The sequence below is a fragment of the Leucopleurus acutus genome (genome assembly GCF_964270905.1).
Source record: "Leucopleurus acutus genome assembly, chromosome: 5".
NCBI lineage: Eukaryota > Metazoa > Chordata > Mammalia > Artiodactyla > Delphinidae > Leucopleurus > Leucopleurus acutus.
In genome coordinates, this window is record NC_139147.1 from 2,954,928 (window position 1) to 2,960,983 (window position 6,056).

Sequence of the window (6,056 nt, forward strand, 5' to 3'; positions counted from 1 at the left end):
CGCGCCGTTTTTCAGGAACTTGGGGTGGGCTCCTGTCCGGTTCAAGCCGGCTAAGACTGGTTGGGATCACCAACCCTAAACCTGGGCCCGTGCCAGGTGTCGGACGAATGACCTTTTGAGATCAGAGGGTGGAAAACTCCACCCTCAGATCATGCTAATCAGGAGGAACAGATGTCACCGTGAGTAATTTTAGTGCTTTTCTAGATATTTGGCTCATAACATCTGCTGCAAATCTCTAACTCTCCGAGGGCCTGTTCTGCCAGTTTCTCCCAGAGCACAGAGGGCCTCATTCCTGATCTCCACCCTGAGCTCCTTTCAGGGGGTGTTGAAGGTGAGCGGCTGCAGTGGAGGATGACCTCATCTTTGTAGAGGCAGATGGCAAGGGACAATTTGTAGTTGGCACCAGCACCTAAGCCTGGGGGGAGCAGGACCTCCTTGGACGCTGCTGCAGTCACGTGGGGAGGTTAAGCAGGCCTACACGACATTTGGCCAAAAGGAACAGAAGCAACAGTGCCAAGTGCAAGAGGCAAATAGGAAATAGAAAAATCAAGCAGGGGCCAGAGAAAGGGCCGGTGGTTTCACAGGTATTTGTGGAGAGGAGATTATATCTTATTTCACAGTCAGCTGGAAAAGTGTAGGCTAGATTTTGCTGCCAGCGGGGGTTGTTCGTCAGTTGTTAATTCTCTGCCCTAGTCGTTCTGCAGGCACCATCACCTCTGCCTGAGGTTCTAGCAAGTGATGATCCAGTGTTTTTAGGCAAAACCTCAAAAACTTGTGTTTGTCTATATTCTTTAATGAATCACATAAAATTCTGTCTAAACTATTAGGAATCCACCACCCACCCAACCAAGGGTGAATTAAACTTCTTTTTAAGATAACTGGATAACTTGGGCATCACTTGGACCCAGTGATGGGTCCTGAACTCAAAGGTGTTTGGGCCAAAGAGGAAAATTAACATACTCAGCTATCACACCTTCCATACGCATGATCTCACTCTGCATCCTGGGCTAATATGTACATACTTCGTAAGCCCCAAAGGAAATGTATTATGGCATTATCCTATGTAAATAAGGATGATTTAATTATGGCTTAAATTAAGATTTTTTTTAAAACAAAGCTTTCAATAACAGTGTAGTTTTTAAATTTATTTTTATTGGAGTATAGTTGATTTACAATGTTGTGTTAGTTTCAGGTGTACAGCAAAGTGATTCAGTTATATATATATATATTTTTTTCAGAGTCTTTTCCCATATAGATTATTACAAAATATTGAGTATAGTTCCCTGTGCTATACAGTAGGTCCTTGTTGTTTATTTTATGTATAGTAGTGTGTATATGATAACAGTGTAGTTTAAAACTATTGTTTAGAATGACCATACATAGCATGCCTTACTAAGTAAGATAATTTTCTTTTTAATAATCGAATAAAAAAAATAGATTGCTCAGCAAACAGGAAAAGTAAATTTAAAAGCTTTTACATAAAGAAAAAATAAGAAAATAAAGTTGAAGTTATACTGGATGTACCTAAAACTGTGTTTTAAAACATATGTAATGACTTCTATTTCTGGCAGTATGTGGCCACGAGACGTAATGAAAAACCCTCGGGTTACAAAACATGTAGCAATGCTGGGTACAGTATTACAAGCATAATTTCAAACGACCAGTTCCGTTCTCACGCCAGTTCTGCTTTCCGTGGTCTCTGCTGGCTCCTATTCATGACTGCCGGGCAGTGATGTACTGGGAGCTCGTGTTTCTGGGCTCTTCTCTGTGGGGATTCCCAAGTTCCGGGTTGAATGTGCGTTCCTCCCGAGTGGATTTGGGTTTTGCCATACCCTTCTGAGTGCTGGTTGTCTTGGTCTAGTGTGATCATGTTTTTCACAGTCTGCAGTGTCCTGGACCACAGGAAGTGTGTGTCTCCAGGGGCCAAGACACAGAAGCCAGAAACGACAAGAAGCCAGCACTGCCCTGGGAGCATCTGCTGATCTCAGTAAAGCCAAAGCATTGGTTTAACTGACATCAGAAGAGGAGACAAGACTTTGGCCCTGAGGACACTTGGGAGTGGGCTGGAGAGCATCAGAGGAAGCCCTTGCAGAGCTCCCCTCAGTGACAGGGTGAACCTGGGCAAAGCCACCCGCTAGCAAAAAAATCTGCAAAGAAAGTCCACAGGAAAGGTGTCTATCTCAGGTGGGGATACATATCTCAAGGCCTATTCTCTCTTGAGTCTGGGGTTAAAACATACACATACCTCCCATGGTCCCGGACATGCCAAGCCCTAAAATTAAAATTTCTCTCTAGCAAAAGATACTATAAAAAGTGAAATGACAAGCCACAAACCGGGAAATCATTTAACTCGTGAGGAATCGGTATCCAACATACATAAAGTGTTTCCTACTTATTAACAAGAGGGACAAGCCACCCAAAAGAATCAGGTAGGGGCTACCTCTGGAGGGGACTTGGGAGACTGGAGTGAGGCCTAATGGAAGGGAGCCTTGGGGCTTCAGTTCTGTTTGTAATGGTTAGTTCTTAAGGTATATTGGGGGCACGTGAGTGTTTGCTCTCTTATATGCATGGTTTTGATTTGTAAGAAATATTTCATAATGCATTTTGATGAGTTAAAAAACCCCACAAATGTTTTGTTTCATTTGGTGCTTCAAAGTTATAAGATTGTTTTCTTTTCTCTTTTCTTTTTTTACTTTTTGACCATGCCGTGAATCACGTGGGATCTTAGTTCCCGAATCAGGGATCCAACCCGTGCCGCCTGCAGTGGAAGCACAGAGTCTTAACCACTGGACCACCAGGGAAGTCCTGATATGATCGTTTTAGACGCCCACTGTTTCATGGAGAAGATGTAGATTCCAACGATGCTACTAGAAAGGCTGTCTTCTTGTACACTGACGTGACGACTAGGATTATCCAGCAAGGTCCTGTGTATGTGAATCCTGCATATCTAAGCATGCTCTAACTCATTCCCGATGGACCAACTGGGATAAAAGTTGCATCCAGCTTGGAAGATCTGCTTTCACGTTTCTCCCACCTCACCAAGTGGCCGTTACTGGAGACTTTCCAAGCGTCTGATGGACAAAGGTCGCTACCAACTAAGCGAGAAGCTGAGTGCTGCCACTAAGAACTTAGTTTTCATAATACTAGTGTCCTCAAGATGAAAATATGTGTCGTAGTAGCCTGCAGGGGCTGCTGTAACAAAGGACCACAAACTGGGTGGCTTAAAACAACAGAAATTTATTGTCTCACAGTTTTTCCTGGAGGTTGGAGTCCTAAGTCAAGGTGTCAGCAGGGCCACGCGCCCCCTGAGATCCTGGGTGGAATCTTTCCTTGCCTCTTCCTAGCTGTGGTGGCCAGCAGTCCCTGCTGTCCCTGGGTTTCTGCTGCATCAGTCCAGTCTCTGCCTCTGTTTCCACAAGGCGTACTCCTTGTGTGTCTTCACTGAGTCTTCCTTCTGTGCATGTCTGTGTATCTAAATTTCCCCCTATTATAAGGACACCAGTCGTATTGGATTAGGGCCCACCCTAATGACCTCATTATAACTTGATTACCTCTGTAAAGACCCTCTCTCCAAATAGGGTCATATCCTGAGGTCCTGGGGCTTAGGGCTTCCATATATCTTCAAGTATATCTGGGGGAAACACAATTAAACCCATAACATATGTGAAAACCACACCAAATGGGAGATTATGAGTGACTTTATTTTTTTAATGGAAAAAATTGTTAAGCTTTATTGAGATATAATTGACAAAACATTGTGTAAGTTTAAGGTGAATAATGTAATGATTTGACATATGTACAGTTGACCTTTGAACAACAGGCTTTGAACTGCATGGGTCCACTTATACCTGTATTTTTTTCAATAAATATAGTACCTGTATTTTCCTTTTACAGATCTTTACATTAACTAAGTGTAGGGAAAAGTTTGTGTTCTATTAGCAATCACAATATGCGGAATCAAAAGAACTGGGGTTTGAGTCCTGATTCGGGACAAACTGCGTCAGCTTCCTGCCCTTTGAGGCAGAGATAGCAGTACATGCATTTCGACTGCACAAGGGGTTGGCACCCCTAACCCCTGAGTTGGTCAAGGGTCAAGTGTATATATTGCAAATTATTACCACAGTAAGTTTAGTTAACACTCCCCTCGCCTCACATAGGTATAATTTTTGTGTGTGGTGAGAACTTTTAAGATCTACTCTATTAAATTTCCAGTATACAATCCAATATTCCTAACTATGGTCACCATGTTGTACATTACATGCCCAGTGTTCATTCATCTTAGAACTGGAGGTTTGTAGCCTTTGACCACCTTCACCCATTTTCCCCTGATTCCCCACTCCAACCCCTGTCTGTGCCAACTGCCAATCTGCTCTGTTTCTATGAGTTTGGTTTTCTTATTCCACATATAAATAAGATTATACAGTATTCATCTTTTTCTGCCTGTCTTATTTCACACAGAATCATGCCCTCTAGGTTCATCCATGTTGTTGCAATGGTGCAGTGGCAGGATTTACTTCTTTTTTATGGCTGAATTATATACATACATATATATATATGTATATACATATATGTAGCATTTTCTTTTTTCTTCTCTTTTCCGTAAAATTTTTATTTTATTTTTTATTGAGATATAGTTGACGTATAACATTGTATTAGTTCCAGGTGTACAACATAATGATTCAGTACTTGTATACATTGTGAAATCATGACCACAGTAAGTCTAGGTAAAATTCATTACCACACATAATTGCAAACTTTTTTTTCTTGTGATGAGAACTTTCAAGATCTATTCTCTTAACTTTTTAAAAAATTAATTAATTGATTGATTTTTGGCTGCATTGGGTCTTCGCTGCCACGCGCAGGCTTTCTCTAGTTGCCACGAGCGGGGGCTTTTCTTCGTTGCGGTGCGCGGGGACTTCTCTTTTTGTGGAGAACGGGCTCTAGGTGCGTGGGCTCAGTAGTTGTGGCTCTCGGGCTTAGCTGCTCTGCGGCAGGTGGGATCTTCCCGGACCAGGGCTCGAACCCGTGTACCCTGTATTGGCAGGCAGATTCTTAACCCCTGAGCCACCAGGGAAGCCCCTTCAATTAGATTTGATTAAAATTAAAAGGGTAGATGGTATCATGAAATTTGATGAAAAAAATCTTGAGGAAAATAAGTCTCGTTGGCACAAGTACTATAAGAATTCAAAGTATGAGGCAAGTGATTTATCAACTCAAAAACTTCAAAATGCTTAAGTTTTGTTTACATCTGATGGTCAAGTACAGATCTTTAAGTTTTCATTTATAGCTGCTCTGCGTCTTTTGATACAATGCAGGATTCCTCTTAAGTCTTTATTATTTTTCCTCCAAATAACAAATAATAAAGACTTAAGAGGAATAGTGCAACTCCAAAAAAATTGTAGTTGTTTCTCGAGGTTGTAACCTATAACATGAAAGTAGTGAAGCTTCAAGGTCAGTTTAGTGTTTGTTTGTTTTTTTGCGGTACGCGGGACGCGCAGGCTCAGCGGCCATAGCTCACGGGCCCAGGCGCTCCGTGGCACGTGGGATCTTCCCGGACCGGGGTACGAACCCGTGTCCCGTGCATCGGCAGGCGGACTCTCAACCACTGCGCCACTAGGGAAGCCCCAAGGTCAGGTTAAATACGCACATTACGGTTAATTGTATCTGTTAGAATGTGTGTTACAGAACATTTAAAACGATGTAAACCACGATTGTAAAGAAAGTTAAATTTGCCTGCAAGCCTGTGATGACTGGCTGCCCCTTTCTAGGATCTCTGTGCTCTTGGTATTGTTATCCCACCCAGAAGAGAAACTGTAAATTCACCTGCGGGCCTGAAAAATACCCGAGACCATGAGTATGGACTTTCACTGTACCGGCTAGGTTAGCTGAATAGAAATGATGTTTATAGCCGACTCACCTTCAGAAACACTGTGGAGCCTCCTGCTTCCTCTGCTTTCTGCCCAGCGTCAATCCCTCCTTGGAAGCTCCCTTGCGATGATCTCATGTGAGTCTCCGGCTTAGCTCCTGCCCCTTCTCCCCACCCCCAACCTCCCGCC